General features: G+C 47.4%; 1 protein-coding gene across 2 annotated transcripts in view; it reads right to left on the minus strand.

Moving 5' to 3' along the window:
* LOC128695541 (cyclin-dependent kinase 12) overlaps positions 1-20,208 on the minus strand; it is a 495,961-nt gene that overhangs the window by 456,960 nt on the left and 18,793 nt on the right. The window contains exon 1 of one of the 2 annotated variants that reach the window (XM_070093395.1): positions 133-289. The exons of the other annotated variant lie outside the window; for it this stretch is intronic. The gene's annotated coding sequence lies outside the window, so the exon portion shown is untranslated. Of the gene's footprint in view, positions 1-132; positions 290-20,208 lie in introns of those variants that run through there. 2 annotated transcript variants of the gene reach the window in all.

Genomic DNA, 20,208 nt, shown 5'->3' on the forward strand with positions numbered 1-20,208 from the left:
GGAGTTATGCTTGTGTCATACAAGTTTAAGAAGGAATGGAGGAAGTCATATGGTAAGCCGCTCAAACCCCACCACCACGTTAAGGTGACCCTGTGTCAAGGACTCCTTGATTTAGAGACTTGCCTAACTTACCCCAAGTGAAGATTCGAAGGTGGGCCCTGGAGACAGAGTACTGGCCCAGCAGGCAGCCAGTACGGGCCCAGCAGGTAGCCAGTACGGGCCCTGCTCACAGTGAACACGGGACCAGCAGAAAGCTAGCACTGGCCCAACAGTCAACACGGTCCCAGCAGACAGTCAATACGGGCCCAGCATTCAACACGGGCCCAGCAGACAGCTAGCACTGGCCTAGCAGACACCAAGCGCGATAATATATCCACTGTGCTACCGATAATCACTAAATGTCTAACCCTTGACCTTATCCTATGACCTTCCGAGGAGGGGCAAGGTCTCTGTATTGAGATACACACACACACACACACACACCTGGCGGGGCCAGGAGCTGAGTCTCGACCCCTGCAACCACAATTAGGTGAGTACACACACCACGGTGTATGAGGCGTGGGTTACAACAACACAACTTCAGTATACAACAAAATTTCAGCTTAGATGGAAAACTAAAACGACTTTTCGATCCATTATGAAGCTTCAGCAACTAGCGGTTGATGTATTCGCCAGAAGTTATTTCCTTATACAAAGGAGAATAATTTAGGCACAGTGAGTCTGAGGATCAGATCCTCTTGTCTTGATCCTCACAAGACATCGTACACATTTGACTCAAAATTTCATAACTGGTAATTAAAAACAAAGTGATTTATAAAAAAAATGTTTTTAAAGATATGCCACCAACAATCTTCACTTAGGACAGGTGTGATGACGGTCCGGACCGTCCTGGACCAGTGATGAACTGGAATGAGGCACAGCTCGTCCTCACCGACCAAGACTTTCTGAAACATGTAAAGTGTTATAGCTGGATCAGACACGACAAAGTTCATGTTGGCAGGAGCTTTGTCGTGTCTGATGAACGGGAGTAAGGGATGGTTGGATAGATGAATGGATGGATGGATGGATGGATGGATGGATGGAGGGATGGAGGGATGGAGGGATGGATGGATTGAGGGAGGGATGGAGGGAGGGATGGAGGGAGGGATGGAGGGATGGATGGATTGAGGGAGGGATGGAGGGAGGGATGGAGGGAGGGATGGAGGGAAGGATGGATGGAGGGATGGAGGGAGGGTAGGAGATCCATATAGAGATCGAACCAAGGCGATTAAAAATCTGTGATTAGAACAAGCAATTCTCGACAACTTTACGGAGCATTAACGACCGAGGTCACCTGAGGGATAAAAGGTTAAAGATTGGATTTGTATATATTAAAGAGAACAAGAATGATAAACGGGAAGGAAGGGAAGGGTGACAATCAAGTGTAATCGCTAATACAGATAAGAGCGCAAATCTGAAATCAAATCAGAGCAACGAGGCTGCAACAAGACACAACATACCCACTCTCTGAAGAGGAACGCACACAGCATTTGTGTCCGTCCTCGACTATTATATATAGGCCGTCCTGCTCCACCTCTGGCACTGCTTACTCACGATGCATTACTCTAACAGAGTAAAGATCAAACCAGCGAGTGGTATAACCAGTTAGTCGTCCAAACTAGCTCTTGCAGCTGTCGTTAGTGGCAGGCTGCAAGTCAAATGTAATGCGATTTTATCGCTCAAAGAGGCCTTTGTTGTCGTCTGTACAGACGACACAGAGGCTGAGAAACTACTTACCACCACTGCTACTACCACTCTACGAGACCAGGGATTTCTTGTCTTGACTTCCCCAGCACTGAGGGCCAGGAGAACTGTGTTCCTCAAGCGTCTCGACAACCTTATCACTGTACAGGCCACTGAAGAAATCAAGTCATCTATCGAAGCAAAGAACCCTTGGGCCAAGGTGGACTTCATTACTAAAATACCTAATGCTTCATCCATGCTGAAGGTCACCTTCAGTGACGTCAACATGGCAGCCAGAGCTCTCGCTGAAGGCCTGGCTATTCACTATTTCCACATCAACCCAGCCTTCATCGAAGCAGAGAAATTCCAACATATCTCACAGTGCTATAATTGTTACTCATACTTACACACCACAAATGATTGTCCTACCAAGGACAAGAAGTTCTGCTCCACCTGTGGCCGTGAGGGTCATGACTTCAAGAATTGCACTACTGCTTCACCACCTAAATGCTTGAACTGCAAGAATGACCACCATACTCTTGCTGCCAGGTGCCCTACCAGAAGAGACATACTCAAGAAACAACAACAACAAAAGAAACCCAACCCACAAGCAACCACATATTCTGCTATCGCCAAGCTTCAAGCAGACACTACCAAGATACTACATGCCACGCAAGCTGCTCCCACCACTTCCCTGCCAGCAGCTACTGCCGACTCCACCAAGATTCTTTGTTGCATTATGTATGCTCATGTACAGAATGCAGCTGAGCCTGGTTCCTTCAACACCACCATCAATGAACTTTTCAAACTAAATAATATGCCTGGCCTCACATTCCCTGCATCACCACCTTCCACTGAGATCCTAAAATCTACTGCAAATATTACCAGCATCACCGCTGCTCCACCGCTGTCACAACCTCCACTAGACACAGAGATGGACCAATCAGAGACCTCTGAGACGTCGGCAAAACCCACCAATGAGAGTCCACTACCGCTTTCATCCACTGCTAGAGCAACTGACCAGTCGGAAATCTCGCCTTCACCAGTTCAGCCACCAGCCAAGAAAGCAAAAACACAAGACACTGCGGATGCACCTCACGGTGCCACTGTCACTGACACTGCTGCACCACAACAAGTCCGATATCTGAAGGGTGTGTACTTCTACACAACCAAGGAGTATAAGAACACAATGCTGTCTTCAGAAATCCATCATCACCTCCAGGACGGAACAGTCAAGTATACCTACGACCAAACTGCTACATACACCACTGCAGACATGACCAGACTACTCACTGCCAACACCCAACACCTTGTGGAAGTCAAGTACACCTCAAAGAGGAAATTCAGGATTCTTCAGAATAGGGACCTTGAAGACGGTACCCTCGTCTAGCACGACTATCCATGACCACTCACCCAGCACTTTGCTGTCCGCTAAAGCTGGGGTGTGGCTCCAATCAACCCTGTAACTGCTGCCTCTGCCCGACTGCGCTTCTCTTTGGGGAAGTCAGCGCAAGATAGAAGAAGACGACATCCTCCAACCGGAGGGCCAAGAAAGAAGAAAGATGATTATCGTCACCCCCCACCCGGGGGGCCACTGCCGGGTCACCATCTGGAGAAGACCTGGGCCAGAAGGACCTGCGAATCAACATGAATGAAAATGAACACCAACACACGACACTCCACACAGGAGAGCACAGCGCTAGCACGATCGACACCATGCATTGCCCTTCTAGGGCATGGTTGGTGCCAGAGCCCGAGTATGTACCTTACAAGATGAGGGGGGTACTTGTGCCTCCTCCCATGGGAGACTTAGGTCTCAGACACTCCCTAGACAGGGAGCCAGTGCCGGGCCACCACTTGGAAGGGCCCGGGCCGGGAAAATACCGGCGAATCTTTAACAACAACAACACCTCTGGTTAGTGTGACTTTGTCAATGGTCCAAGTCGGACCGAAACGTCGTCGTAAGCTTCTCTCTTTTATGTGCGGGTTATTTGTGTATCGTTCCAGTCACGGTATTGTGCCTTTTTGTTATTTAACACTCCCTACCCTGGGTTATCCTGGGTGGCTAACACTCTGGGGTTAACACTCCCTACCCTGGGTTATCCTGGGTGGCTAACACTCTGGGGTTAAACCCTTATCTTATCTCCGACCAGTGTAAGAAATAGATAAAAGTGACACACTGGTGGGACTAGTACACAGCTGCACCTACTGGAGCTCTTCAGTAGGTTGTCCCATATACCAGACCACAAGTTGTCCCATATACCAGACCACAAGTTGTTCCATATACCAGACCACAAGTTGTCCCATATACCAGACCACAAGTTGTCCCATATACCAGACCACAAGTTGTCCCATATACCAGACCACAAGTTGTCCCATATACCAGACCACAAGTTGTCCCATATACCAGACCACAAGTTGTCCCATATACCAGACCACAAGTTGTCCCATATACCAGACCACAAGTTGTCCCATATACCAGACCACAAGTTGTCCCATATACCAGACCACAAGTTGTCCCATACGAAGGGTTCTGCAACATCAACTCCAGCAATCTGCAAGATGGGAGCTGGGTCTGCAGTATACTTTCCACACAATTTCCGCACGTTTTTACAAATCGCACACATAAGGGAAGACGAGGTAATGGTAGACACATAGTCTCGTCAACAAATGCGTTTAGTGTCGCGTATTATGCGGCAAACTGCCCTTGCCCACTTAAAATCCAACAGACGCTCTGCGGTATGGTTATATCGATAATGGCCCCATGCAGCACATTTTAAACGCACTGCACGGGCGCATGTAGGAGACCACCTAGGTACACGTCTGAGAATGCCTACCTGAGGTTTGGGGGATAGAACGCATTCCCGCAGTTAGGACTAAGGTCGAAAATTGGTGCGCCAGTTCATCAATAGACGACAAAAGGGGGTCCTCACAACAGGTGGTAAGATGGGTATATGTAGCAGAAGTAAGAAGGAAAGAAAAATGATCACTATCATGCAAATCTGGAAGAAGAGACCACGTAAAATCAAGTGCAATGGGCGAGGAACAGATAGAAAGATCAATGCAGGAGAGAGACTGACTGCGAGAGTCAAAATGGGTAGGAGCACCTGTATTTAAAACATGAAGAGGATGAGAAAGGAGAAGAGTCTTTAACTGATCACCACGAGAGTCACAGTGGGACCCTCCCCACAGGTGATGGTGAGCGTTAAAATCACCCACCAACAAGATGGGTGGTGGTAGAGAAGAAATTAAAAACACGATATCAGAGATACAGAATGCTTGGGAGAGAGAAAGACAGAGAGAGCAAACTGTAAACCATCTGCGTAAATACAAGCTGCAGTATAATGCAGCGTGGCATGAACAAAAACTTGTTGATACGGTATATCAATGCGCACAAGAAACTCGCTTTCATTAAATGATTCGTCAGGTAAAGGATCGGAAGAATGTAACAGCACATAACCCGAAACGGGGCAAATGACAACAGAACGAATTTTGGGTTCTTGCAGCCCAACACATTCTGGGGACAACTGGGAGAGCAACACTTCGAGTTCTCCTCGATTGCCCCTAAGGCCACGAATATTCCATTGTAAAAAAGACTATGTACAGAAATAAAATTTGCAACAATAAGAAACGATAAAACCTATAGGCTTGTAGGATCTGTAAAGTCAACGTGTGGGGGTAATGGTAAGCGTGTGAGCAATGAAGAATTTAAATGTTGTGGAGGAATAGACTGTTGCAAGGGTTGCGAAATAGAAGAAGGGGTAGAAGGAGGCGCGTTGATGTCCATCAGGGGTGTCGTCTCCGCAACATCTCAGTTAAGGAAGTCGATGAACATTAAAATGGTATAAAATACCGACAGATTGTTAGGTAAGACACATATGCAACAGTTAGGTATCTTTATTTCGAAACGTTTCGCCTACACAGTAGGCTTCTTCAGTCGGGTACGGAAAAGTTGATAGAAGCAGAAGATACTTGAAGACGATGTAATCAGTCCATCACCCTTAAAGTTTTGAGGTGGTCAGTCCCTCAGTCTGGAGAAGAGCATTGTTCCGTTGTCTGAAACAATATGAAGTTGAAGTGACAGAATGGGGCTTTATATAGTGCCAGGAGGTGAGACGTAGGTTGCTTTGGGAGGGCAGGTCCCTCTCAAACCCAGCCGTTCTCACTAGTAGAGGTTGTTGAAGTTGACTAGTGAGAACGGCTGGGTTTGAGAGGGACCTGCCCTCCCAAAGCAACCTACGTCTCACCTCCTGGCACTATATAAAGCCCCATTCTGTCACTTCAACTTCATATTGTTTCAGACAACGGAACAATGCTCTTCTCCAGACTGAGGGACTGACCACCTCAAAACTTTAAGGGTGATGGACTGATTACATCGTCTTCAAGTATCTTCTGCTTCTATCAACTTTTCCGTACCCGACTGAAGAAGCCTACTGTGTAGGCGAAACGTTTCGAAATAAAGATACCTAACTGTTGCATATGTGTCTTACCTAAGGAAGTCGATGATGCCATGATGTCAGAGACAAGAGAGGCATTGCAAGGAAAGGTCGGAGTAACTATGGAGGCAACGAAAGAGGTCTGAGGGGGACCAGGAGTATGAACCTGGAGAGATGCATCGACTGGGGTAGAAGAGGCCTGCAGAGTAACAGGAGAGGAAGAAGTCTGGAAGGTAACTATGGAGGAAGATGGGGGGAAACAGGGAAAGAGGGGATTACATGGGGGGGGTGAACTTCTACCTTCGTGTGAGAACTAATCTCCGAGGTAGGAGATATAATCTGTGCAGGTGATGGACGTGAAGAAAGTGTAGATCTGTGAGGTCTCGTAGACTGATAAACTAGCGAGCGAGATGAAGAAGTAGAAGTAGGAAGTGGTGCGGAGGTAGGAGTGTCAAATGATAAAACTGCAAAAGAATTAGAAACTGGGGTTACCCCGGAAGACACAGACGCAGAGGGATTGGGAGGTGGGAGGATCATCAAGGTTGGAGGTCTTTGGGCTACCCCAGCATACGGAACACGAAGGAGGTTACCTTGAAGGCAGATCTCTCGTTCATTACGAGAAACTTGGCAATGGCATGAAAAGGAAGGATGAGGTTCTCTGCAATTGAGGCAAGAAGGGGGAAAGACAAGACGTATCAGAATGATCTGCAGCACCGCAGACCGGGCATTCCACCGCAGACCTGAAGTGTTTGGCGGGATGTCGAAAACGCCAGCAATTACAACACTGTTGGGGAGTTGGAACGAGGGCGGAAGTTCACGGCAGTCGAAGGTTAAACGAGTGATGTTACTAGGAAAGCGCCTCCGCCCACAAGCAGGCAGGATGTACATATCTACTTTAAGAATAGGGAGGTTCTGAAGGGCTAATTGTTCTAAAATATCCTCGCCACAAGACAAAAAAAAAAAACACTATACAATGATACATGGTAAGACCACAGTACCACTGCAAGAATTATGAGTAGCGTGCTTACAAACGGTGACTGGTATGTTATCTATGGAAGTGATGCGGGAGAGAGCATGAGCTTGTTCTGAATTCTGTACTGTTATGACACGTGCACCGCTTCAAAGAGCATGGAAGGATTTATTTTGGCCAATGTGCCGTAAAAGAGTTTTACCAATTCCGTGATCAGAAATTTAATCTGTTTGCGACATCGTCTGTAAAGAAAAGAATTTTGTCCATTACGTACTCGTTGGTCCATTACGCAAAGGTAGTGAGTGTCGTGTAGGTCGTTTTTGAGTGGCCATCAACGAACTTTCATCAATAGGTTGTCTTGGACGCTTAGGAGTAGTACTGCAAGCGGTCTGACCTGAGGGAGGTGGGCTATCCAAAAACTGTCGCACCGTATTAGGGGAAGCCGGACGCATTGTGAAAGGCATGCTAGAAACAGTGGCAAGAACAGTAATGGGTGACACCCCAGCTCCGGAGCGTCACCAGCAAAAGGTACAGGGGTATGAGAAGAGTTAAGAGAATAGTCCGATAACGAAGCCGGGTCAGAACAGGGTGTGGGATCAGAATGGGGCCTGAGAGGAGGAAGGGTTTTACTGGACGAAGACTCCATAATAATAGGTGCATCTTCTGTGATATCTCTTTTCTTGTTATTTTAAGAAAAAAAAGAAGGAAAAAAAAGGACAACGGAGAGACAGTCGCTAGGAGGCATGGAGGGACCGAAATCTCCCCCACCCCCCTTATCCGAGAGGGCCTCTAGCCCACCGTTGGTAAAGATGCAGCGTGGATCCATGCTATATCCTACCCTTCACGCCAGTAAACCAGCTCTTCAGGATAGCAGCCTCACATCTACCAAGCTACCTCGGCGGACAAAAGAAAGGGCAGTCGGAAACCCGCCATAAAGCTTACCCCCTTTGGCCGCCACCTCCCAGAACCGACAGGCAGCTTCAGGAGATACACCCATTACCCGAAGGGCACCCCGCCCTCTTCCCGGAAATCCGGAAAGGGAGCAGGGCACCTTCAGATAATTCAGATCCCACGGCAAACCACACCACCCTGGAGGGACCTCACAGAGGGGGACGAACCCCAGCAAGCCGCCCCCTACCTAGAAACTGTAATGCCAGAGGGGAGAACCCCAGAGACAACAAATGGGAAGGAAAACAAGGGGAGGGTGGGGAGAGGGGAGGAAAGGGGGAAAATGGGGAGTATGGGGAGGGTGGGGTAGGGAAAGGAGGATTGGGGGTAATTAGATTCGATCAGAGGAAGAAGATCAAGAGGTCCAATTCCTCAGACAGCCTCTTTACTGCTGCAAGGAGTCCCCTTTAAAGAGGCTAAGTTGCGAGAAATGCTCTGCATAACCAGGAACTATCTATATAGTATGCCACTGATATCAGCTATGATCTGTTTAAGTTGTATCATGTACTTGTAGAAATAAAGATTATTATCATTCCAGCTTCTAGTCAAGAATCCATTTATATCATGGACGAGGCAATAAACCCGTGTGGCTAATTAGCGCTTGCAATAAGCCATCATTATAGCTGTGAGAAAGCTCTAGACCAGTAGGGTGTCACGTAGCTCCTATGGAATGGAAGGTAATCCGGTATGATCTAAGGAAACAGATTGTAGCTTTAGTTTCCTACATTAAAAGTCCTTCAATGGCACCATGTCTTCCCATTTAAAGGTTCTATCATTACCAGTTTGTTACTATCATTACCAGTTTGTTACTATCATTACCAGTTTGTTACTATCATTACCAGTTTGTTACTATCATTACCAGTTTGTTACTATCATTACCAGTTTGTTACTATCATTACCAGTTTGTTACTATCATTACCAGTTTGTTACTATCATTACCAGTTTGTTACTATCATTACCAGTTTGTTACTATCATTACCAGTTTGTTACTATCATTACCAGTTTGTTACTATCATTACCAGTTTGTTACTATCATTACCAGTTTGTTACTATCATTACCAGTTTGTTACTATCATTACCAGTTTGTTACTATCATTACCAATTTGTTACTATCATTACCAGTTTGTTACTATCATTACCAGTTTGTTACTATCATTACCAATTTGTTACTATCATTACCAGTTTGTTACTATCACTACCAGTTTGTTACTATCATTACCAATTTGTTACTATCATTACCAGTTTGTTACTATCATTACCAGTTTGTTACTATCATTACCAGTTTGTTACTATCACTACCAGTTTGTTACTATCATTACCAGTTTGTTACTATCATTACCAGTTTGTTACTATCACTACCAATTTGTTATGAGAGATTCAGTGCCCCATGGCTGTTATCTAATACAATATAATTAAAGCAATTCTACATCACATAGACTCCAAACAAAATCATTATTTTTGTTTAGAAGAAACGTCACAAATCACAAAATATCGACGAGAGGGCAAATATCCCCGCTATTATGGCCGATGAAATGAGTTGCTGGCTTCCAAGTGAGGCACTCAGTGCCTCTCAAACCTCACAACCACCGCTGTAAGGTGACTGTATCAGTAGGAACAAACACTTCACTGTGTAATCGTAATGTAAACTTACATTACTTCCTAGCACTGTAAGCCTATGTAGCTAGCCTAAATAAATCCCGTTATAAATCCAGAGGGTAGAGGTAGCGTCGTGCTAAAGGTAGACAGACAGACAGGCAGAGCTAATACAGCAGGAATATCAATACAGTCAGTGACGAATTCTCAAGTAAGTCAGAAATTACAAAGGAAATCAATACTGACTGATTACGGCATCTGGCTGCCGATAACAAAGACCATGATGATCCCAGGTGCTTCACTCTCCTGCTCTTGTCTTAATTACTCAAGTGATTAGAGGAGGATGTTCCAGGAACACAATGGACACTCATTGTCTGCACAGATGTACACGTCAGTTTAAAACAACAATTAGGCAAGATACACATACTGAACACATGTTGTATACACACTACTCCACACTAGTGTGCTAAGTGAACACGCATACACACACACACACACACACACACACACACACACACACACACACACACACACACACACACACACACAAACACACACACACACAAACACACACAAACACACACACACACACAAACACACACAAACACACACACACACACACACACACACACACACACACACACACACACACACACACACACACACACACAAACACACACAAACACACACACACACACACACACACACATACACACACACACACAGTGAAGAGGCGGGGCCAGGAGCTGAGCCTCGACCCCTGCAACCACAATTAGGTGAGTAAACACACCAGGAACACAAGAATGAGCAACAGATACAGGCAGCAGCTTTAATGGGAAGGTGGTGAGAGTGAGCGCCTGCACGCAAGCACCAGCTGTGTGGACTTCTAGCCAGGATGTACAACAGCTCGAAACAACAAGTTACCAGACATCTGGAAAACTCTAAGAGTGAGCCTAATACAGAAAGAAAAAAGAGAAGAAGCAGTGAACTAGAGGAGTCTACTGGAATACTGGATTACCAGGAAAATAAAGAAAATAGTTTAGCATCTTGAATTACACTGATATTAGAAAAAAACAACATGACTTTAGAGATGAAAAATATGTTCAAATGAATCTCTTATAGATTTATGATGGAAATAATGCTGGGAAATATTCTTCCTAGAGTAAAAAAGCATTTGATATTATCAGAAAGGCATCGGCAATACAAACTAGATAATCAGGATTAACATAAATTGTTGCAGCAACAGTATTGTGAGTTATCTGTCTTCCATTTATGACATACACTGAGTTAGGTCCATCTTGGAATATGTAATGCCAACATACAATCAGCACCTACTCAAGCATATTAACCTGTATACTCCCAACTGCATAATCACTGACAACAAAGCTACTCAGAGTTGCACCACAACAAAATGGTTTCTGTAAAGTAAAAGGACACAAGTGCAACTAATGTGACATTTTATTGTGGCAACGTTTCGCTCTCCAGGAGCTTGATAAAGCTCCTGGAGAGTGAAACGTTGCCACAATAAAATGTCACATTAGTTGCACTTGTGTCCTTTTACTTTACATATTGTCGGTAATTCTACCAACTTTATTACAAAATGGTTTCTATACGACCACGCTTAGGTTACTGACAGTGTTCTTCTCACCTCTGTTGTGTCTGGGAGCCTACACTCTCTCTATCACGTATCGGACACACACGACTCACTGACGGATACCACACAGAGAAACACCCAGCACGCTCTCGGTGGACCGTTAGGTAGCACTGTCAGTCCACCATATCTTAAAACTGTCCTGCTTGTCAGCAGGCTCGCAGGCTTTATTTTCGAAGTCTCCACCATACCCAACACTCTCGCTCTGACATCCTTACTCACAGTTCATCACTGGCTCAAGTAAATTCACTGATTTTTTTTTTTTTACCTAACGCATCAACTTTGATTTAAATTTAACTAGTGCACTCTCTCCTGCCTCCAATAATAATAATAATAATAATAATAATAATAATAATAATAATAATAATAAGAAGAAGAAGAAGAAGAAGAAGAAGAAGAAGAAAATTGAAAGTGAATACAGGAAAGAGTAAAGTTATGAGGATAACAAAAAGATTAGGTGGTGAAAGATTGGATATCAGATTGGAAGGAGAGAGTATGGAGGAGGTGAATGTATTCAGATATTTGGGAGTGGACGTGTCAGCGGATGGGTCTATGAAAGATGAGGTGAATCATAGAATTGATGAGGGGAAAAGGGTGAGTGGTGCACTTAGGAGTCTGTGGAGACAAAGAACTTTGTCCTTGGAGGCAAAGAGGGGAATGTATGAGAGTATAGTTTTACCAACGCTCTTATATGGGTGTGAAGCATGGGTGATGAATGTTGCAGCGAGGAGAAGGCTGGAGGCAGTGGAGATGTCATGTCTGAGAGCAATGTGTGGTGTGAATATAATGCAGAGAATTCGTAGTTTGGAAGTTAGGAGGAGGTGCGGGATTACCAAAACTGTTGTCCAGAGGGCTGAGGAAGGGTTGTTGAGGTGGTTCGGACATGTGGAGAGAATGGAGCGAAACAGAATAACTTCAAGAGTGTATCAGTCTGTAGTGGAAGGAAGGCGGGGTAGGGGTCGGCCTAGGAAAGGTTGGAGGGAGGGGGTAAAGGAGGTTTTGTGTGCGAGGGGCTTGGACTTCCAGCAGGCATGCGTGAGCGTGTTTGATAGGAGTGAATGGAGACGAATGGTTTTTAATACTTGACGTGCTGTTGGAGTGTGAGCAAAGTAACATTTATGAAGGGGTTCAGGGAAACCGGCAGGCCGGACTTGAGTCCTGGAGATGGGAAGTACAGTGCCTGCACTCTGAAGGAGGGGTGTTAATGTTGCAGTTTAAAAACTGTAGTGTAAAGCACCCTTCTGGCAAGACAGTGATGGAGTGAATGATGGTGAAAGTTTTTCTTTTTCGGGCCACCCTGCCTTGGTGGGAATCGGCCAGTGTGGAAAAAAAAATTAATAATAATAATAATAATAATAATAATAATAATAATAAATGTTAATTACTACAAGTACATGTACAAGGTACACAAACCTAGCTGACATCAGTGACATACTACTATATAGAAAGCCCTTTGTTATGCTGAACATTTCGGGCAAATTAGGTTAGTTTTGTCCCAGGATGCAACCGACACCAGTCGACTATAACCCAGTTACCCATTTTACTGATAGGTGAACAGGGGCAACAAGTGTCTTAAGGAAATACGCCCTGTTTCCAGCGTACTGGGGATCGGACCCCAGACCTCACTGTGTGAGCTGAGTGCGCTACCAAACAAGCTACGGGACACCTTAGATCTGTATCCTCGCAAACCCCTGTCCCTCATGCACTCATATCCTTTGCACATTCCTACTTCTGCACATCCCTCAATGTGTCAGTAGTGTCACTGATTACTTGTATTACTTGTGTAGTATATGTAGATAATCCCAGCTAATTGTGTAGGCTCCGTGGCTAGCTGTGACGTCACAAGGCAAGCTCATGTGAGCAGCTAGCCAGAGGCATACCCTCTCAGATCCTGACTAGGCACAGATTCGGCAAGACCAGGCCTGGGCTACCCTCACCAGACTATCAATATAAGTTAACAACCGACCTTGTGTATATTTCTCCGAACGTCCATTATTTCCAGAACACCCACCCGACACCTGCAGTAATGGGCACTCCTCTCGGGTTTAACGCTTACCTTGATTGTATTACTCTCTGTTCCTCTTACTGGCGGTCTTGCATATATGTATCATTTACAACATAAAACATTGACTGGAAGACTGCAGGAGGCTACCAGGGCTCTAGTGTAGCCAGTCACTGAAGTGCAGGAGGCTACCAGGGCTCTACTGTAGCCAGTCACTGACAGTGCAGGAAGCTACCAGGGCGCTAGTGTAGCCAGTCACTGACAGTGCAGGAAGCTACCAGGGCGCTAGTGTAGCCAGTCACTGATAGTGCAGGAGGCTACCAGGGCGCTAGTGTAGCCAGTCACTGACAGTGCAGGAGGCTACCAGGGCGCTAGTGTAGCCAGTCACTGATAGTGCAGGAGGCTACCAGGGCACTAGTGTAGCCAGTCACTGACAGTGCAGGAGGCTACCAGGGCGCTAGCGTAGCCAGTCACTGATAGTGCAGGAGGCTACCAGGGCGCTAGTGTAGCCAGTCACTGACAGTGCAGAAGGCTACCAGGGCGCTAGTGTAGCCAGTCACTGATAGTGCAGGAGGCTACCAGGGCACTAGTGTAGCTAGTCCCTGACAGTGCAGGAGGCTACCAGCAGCATGTCTCTAGTGTAGCCAGTCACTGACAGTGCAGGAGGATACCAGCAGCAGGGCTCTAGTGTAGCCAGTCACTGACAGACGCAGGAGGATACCAGCAGCAGGGCTCTAGTGTAGCCAGTCACTGACAGTGCAGGAGGCTACCAGCAGCAGGGCTCTAGTGTAGCCAGTCACTGACAGATGCAGGAGGCTACCAGCAGCAGGGCTCTAGTGTAGCCAGTCACTGACAGATTCAGGATGATACCAGCAGCAGGGCTCTAGTGTAGCCAGTCACTGACAGTGCAGGAGACTACCAGCAGCAGGGCTCTAGTGTGCCCAGTCACTGACAGATGCAGGAGACAACCAGCAGCAGGACTCTAGTGTAGCCAGTCACTGACAGTGCAGGAGGCTACCAGCAGCAGGGCTCTAGTGTAGCCAGTCACTGACAGATGCAGGAGGATACCAGCAGCAGGGCTCTAGTGTAGCCAGTCACTGACAGATGCAGGAGGATACCAGCAGCAGGGCTCTAGTGTGCCCAGTCACTGACAGTGCAGGAGGCTACCAGCAGCAGGGCTCTAGTGTAGCCAGTCACTGATAGATGCAGGAGGATACCAGCAGCAGGGCTCTAGTGTAGCCAGTCACTGACAGATGCAGGAGGATACCAGCAGCAGGGCTCTAGTGTAGCCAGTCACTGACAGTGCAGGAGACTACCAGCAGCAGGGCTCTAGTGTAGCCAGTCACTGACAGTGCAGGAGGCTACCAGCAGCAGGGCTCTAGTGTAGCCAGTCACTGACAGATGCAGGAGGATACCAGCAGCAGGGCTCTAGTGTAGCCAGTCACTGACAGATGCAGGAGGATACCAGCAGCAGGGCTCTAGTGTAGCCAGTCACTGACAGTGCAGGAGGCTACCAGCAGCAGGGCTCTAGTGTAGCCAGTCACTGACAGATGCAGGAGGATACCAGCAGCAGGGCTCTAGTGTAGCCAGTCACTGACAGATGCAGGAGGATACCAGCAGCAGGGCTCTAGTGTAGCCAGTCACTGACAGATGCAGGAGTGGCCAGTACCAGCAGCAGGGCTCTAGTGTAGCCAGTCACTGATAGATGCAGGAGGATACCAGCAGCAGGGCTCTAGTGTAGCCAGTCACTGACAGATGCAGGAGGATACCAGCAGCAGGGCTCTAGTGTAGCCAGTCACTGACAGATGCAGGAGGATACCAGCAGCAGGGCTCTAGTGTAGCCAGTCACTGACAGTGCAGGAGGCTACCAGCAGCAGGGCTCTAGTGTAGCCAGTCACTGACAGTGCAGGAGGCTACCAGCAGCAGGGCTCTAGTGTAGCCAGTCACTGACAGTGCAGGAGGCTACCAGCAGCAGGGCTCTAGTGTAGCCAGTCACTGACAGATGCAGGAGGATACCAGCAGCAGGGCTCTAGTGTAGCCAGTCACTGACAGTTCAGGAGGCGACCCGCAGCCGGGCACAAGTGTACTGACAGATGCAGGAGGCTACCAGCAGCAGGGCCAGTCACTGACAGATGCAGGAGGCTACAAGCAGCAGGACTCTAGTGTAGCCAGTCACTGACAGATGCAGGAGGCTACCAGCAGCAGGACTCTAGTGTATCCAGTCACTGACAGATGCAGGAGGCTACCAGCAGCAGGACTCTAGTGTACCCAGTCACTGACAGATGCAGGAGGCTACCAGCAGCAGGACTCTAGTGTACCCAGTCACTGACAGATGCAGGAGGCTACCAGCAGCAGGACTCTAGTGTATCCAGTCACTGACAGATGCAGGAGGCTACCAGCAGCAGGGCGCTAGTGTAGCCAGTCATTGACAGATGCAGGAGGCTACCAGCAGCAGGACTCTAGTGTAGCCAGTCATTGACAGATGCAGGAGGCTACCAGCAGCAGGACTCTAGTGTAGCCAGTCATTGACAGATGCAGGAGGCTACCAGCAGCAGGGCTCTAGTGTAGCCAGTCATTGACAGATGCAGGAGGCTACCAGCAGCAGGACTCTAGTGTAGCCAGTCATTGACAGATGCAGGGGGCTACCAGCAGCAGGACTCTAGTGTAGCCAGTCACTGACAGATGCAGGAGGCTACCAGCAGCAGGACTCTAGTGTATCCAGTCACTGACAGATGCAGGAGGCTACCAGCAGCAGGGCGCTAGTGTAGCCAGTCATTGACAGATGCAGGAGGCTACCAGCAGCAGGACTCTAGTGTAGCCAGTCATTGACAGATGCAGGAGGCTACCAGCAGCAGGACTCTAGTGTATCCAGTCACTGACAGATGCAGGAGGCTACCAGCAGCAGGACTCTAGTGTATCCAGTCACTGGCAGATGCAGGAGGCTACCAGCAGCAGGGCGCTAGTGTAGCCAGTCATTGACAGATGCAGGAGGCTACCAGCAGCAGGACTCTAGTGTAGCCAGTCATTGACAGATGCAGGAGGCTACCAGCAGCAGGACTCTAGTGTAGCCAGTCATTGACAGATGCAGGAGGCTACCAGCAGCAGGGCTCTAGTGTAGCCAGTCATTGACAGATGCAGGAGGCTACCAGCAGCAGGACTCTAGTGTAGCCAGTCATTGACAGATGCAGGAGGCTACCAGCAGCAGGGCTCTAGTGTAGCCAGTCACTGACAGATGCAGGAGGCTACCAGCAGCAGGACTCTAGTGTATCCAGTCACTGACAGATGCAGGAGGCTACCAGCAGCAGGACTCTAGTGTATCCAGTCACTGACAGATGCAGGAGGCTACCAGCAGCAGGACTCTAGTGTACCCAGTCACTGACAGATGCAGGAGGCTACCAGCAGCAGGACTCTAGTGTATCCAGTCACTGACAGATGCAGGAGGCTACCAGCAGCAGGACTCTAGTGTAGCCAGTCACTGACAGTGCAGGAGGCTACCAGCAGCAGGACTCTAGTGTAGCCAGTCACTGACAGATGCAGGAGGCTACCAGCAGCAGGACTCTAGTGTAGCCAGTCACTGACAGATGCAGGAGGCTACCAGCAGCAGGGCGCTAGTGTAGCCAGTCATTGACAGATGCAGGAGGCTACCAGCAGCAGGACTCTAGTGTAGCCAGTCATTGACAGATGCAGGAGGCTACCAGCAGCAGGACTCTAGTGTAGCCAGTCATTGACAGATGCAGGAGGCTACCAGCAGCAGGGCTCTAGTGTAGCCAGTCATTGACAGATGCAGGAGGCTACCAGCAGCAGGACTCTAGTGTAGCCAGTCATTGACAGATGCAGGAGGCTACCAGCAGCAGGGCTCTAGTGTAGCCAGTCACTGACAGATGCAGGAGGCTACCAGCAGCAGGACTCTAGTGTATCCAGTCACTGACAGATGCAGGAGGCTACCAGCAGCAGGACTCTAGTGTATCCAGTCACTGACAGATGCAGGAGGCTACCAGCAGCAGGACTCTAGTGTACCCAGTCACTGACAGATGCAGGAGGCTACCAGCAGCAGGACTCTAGTGTAGCCAGTCACTGACAGTGCAGGAGGCTACCAGCAGCAGGACTCTAGTGTATCCAGTCACTGACAGATGCAGGAGGCTACCAGCAGCAGGACTCTAGTGTAGCCAGTCACTGACAGATGCAGGAGGCTACCAGCAGCAGGACTCTAGTGTAGCCAGTCACTGACAGATGCAGGAGGCTACCAGCAGCAGGACTCTAGTGTATCCAGTCACTGACAGATGCAGGAGGCTACCAGCAGCAGGACTCTAGTGTAGCCAGTCACTGACAGATGCAGGAGGCTACCAGCAGCAGGACTCTAGTGTAACCAGTCATTGACAGATGCAGGAGGCTACCAGCAGCAGGACTCTAGTGTAGCCAGTCATTGACAGATGCAGGAGGCTACCAGCAGCAGGGCTCCAGTATAGCCAGTCACTGACAGGTGCAGAGGGCTACCAGCAGCAGGGCTCTAGTGTAGTCAGTCACTGCAGGAGCAGGAGGCTACCAGAAACAGGGCTCCAGTGTAGCCAGTCACTGACAGTGCAGGAGGCTACCAGCAGCAAGGCTCTAGTGTAGTCAGTCATTGCAGGAGCAGGAGGCTACCAGCAGCAGGGCTCTAATGTAGCCAGCCACTGCAGGTGCAGGAGGCTACCAGCAGCAGGGCTCTAGTGTAGCCAGTCACTGACAGATGCAGGAGGCTACCAGCAGCAGGGCTCTAGTGTACCCAGTCACTGACAGATGCAGGAGGATTCCAGCAGCAGGGCTCTAGTGTAGCCAGTCAATGACAGATGCATGAGGATACCAGTAGCAGGGCTCTAGTGTAGCCAGTCATTGACAGATGCAGGAGGCTACCAACAGCATGGCTCTAGTGTACCCAGTCACTGACAGTGCAGGAGGCTACCAGCAGCATGGCTCTAGTGTAGCCAGTCACTGACAGTGCAGGAGGCTACCAGAAACAGGGCTCTAGTGTAGCCAGTCACTGACAGTGCAGGAGGCTACCAGCAGCATGGCTCTAGTGTAGCCAGTCACTGACAGTGCAGGAGGCTACCAGAAACAGGGCTCTAGTGTAGCCAGTCACTGACAGTGCAGGAGGCTACCAGCAGCAGGGCTCTAGTGTAGCCAGTGTTACACGCCACCCCCTTATGCTCCATTGTATACGAAAAAGAAAAGGCCTGACTGTAATAAGTTCTGTAATATTATATCGCAAACCACTTTATTACTAGCTAGATAAAGAAGGGTTGACTATATATTATTATTGGGTATTGCATAAATGATAGTTACTCTTGAGCAAGGTTGTACTTAATAAGATTTGTTTTTCATTAGGTATTTCTACTGTACCATCACATGTCATTAATATTGTATTATAGTAGGTTGGCCTCGCGCTACCTCCTGACCGACCTGACGTCAGACCATTGAGTATTTGAACAGTCAATCAGATCATAGCAGTGACTCTGATCGGGTCTTCAACCCGGAGCTCTTAACTTAGTCAAGAATTCTAAATCATGCCTATTGTCTTAGCTTTGCTGTTAATTCCCAAAGTCTGATAACTCTTCTGCTTAGGAAGGATAACTAATTTACTTCCTTAAAGCTCCCATAGTCGTTGAACGCTGGGAGTGACTGTTCATTGTAATTATTGTATTATACTTAATTTATAAGGATTTGAACATAGAATTACGTTCCTCATTGTACAGTCTCATTTCATTGATAATAGTGAATTGTCATTTTAATTCACTGACTGGGTACCAATAAAGGTTCATAATTGGTAGCAAATAAAACTAACCGAAAAACAAAGCAAGTCATAACAAATGGGGGCCTGTCTGGGAGTTACTTATCCTTAAATATTTGATTTACCTTAAATTAAGCTCCCTTTCAAGAATTAAGAAAATGGATCCAGGAACTAAGTTATTATTAGATGAATTAACAGAGGCTACTCTTGACACCCTAAAATTACAGATGTGTTGGCAAATAACTAGACAGTTAGATATACCTTATAACAGACACCAAAGTGCAGAAATCCTTAGGTCGCTAATTAGGGATAGATTATTCCCAAAATCGCCTGTAATGCCAGAATTAGAAGATATGGAAGGTAGTCTTATCTCTCAATTTGATGAGGTAGAACCACTATAAGTAATGAAGTTGAATCAGACTCAACAAGGCTTTATCATTCATTTCAATCCCATGGGTCCTCCCCGTTCATTCCCCCGGAGTATGTATCTGTTGAGGGAACAAATCCTCGGTCAAATGACTGGGTGCCCATCCCAAAACATACCTGGAAAAGAAGGAATTCCCCTCGGTGGTGCTGCCACTTGGGAATTTCATGTCTGAACAGCTAGAGAGAATAGAATGCATTTTACTCTTACAAAACTCTCAAATTGAGGCTAGAAGACATCTAAACAAAGAAGAATTTAGGTGTGAAAGGTTTCATTTTGAAACAAAGCAGAAACAACGTCCAGAAGAAAGTGTCATGAAGGACACAGTAACTGGGTTCAATTGACATAAAGCAGCTTTGATTGTACCTAAATTTAATGAGATGGACTTAGATGAGTTCTTCGGAATTTTTGAGAATCAGGCATGCTAAATGGGCTGGCCCAAAGATAAATGGGTCACTTTATTACACATGTCCCTATATGGCAAGGCGCAGGCTTGTACGGCATCTTTACCATATGAGTTTTATGTCCAGTATGAAGTAGTAAAGAGAACTATCTTAGAAGCATATGACATGCTCCCTATTAGCTACCAAATAGCTCTACGTTCTATGAAATGGCAATCAGGACAAACTTATGTCACATTTGAACATTGGTGTCGAGCTTCTCGGGTGACTTCCTTAAAAGATGTAACACAATGTTAC

The sequence above is a fragment of the Cherax quadricarinatus genome, chromosome 42, assembly GCF_038502225.1.
Source record: "Cherax quadricarinatus isolate ZL_2023a chromosome 42, ASM3850222v1, whole genome shotgun sequence".
In the NCBI taxonomy this organism is placed as follows: Eukaryota; Metazoa; Arthropoda; class Malacostraca; order Decapoda; family Parastacidae; genus Cherax; species Cherax quadricarinatus.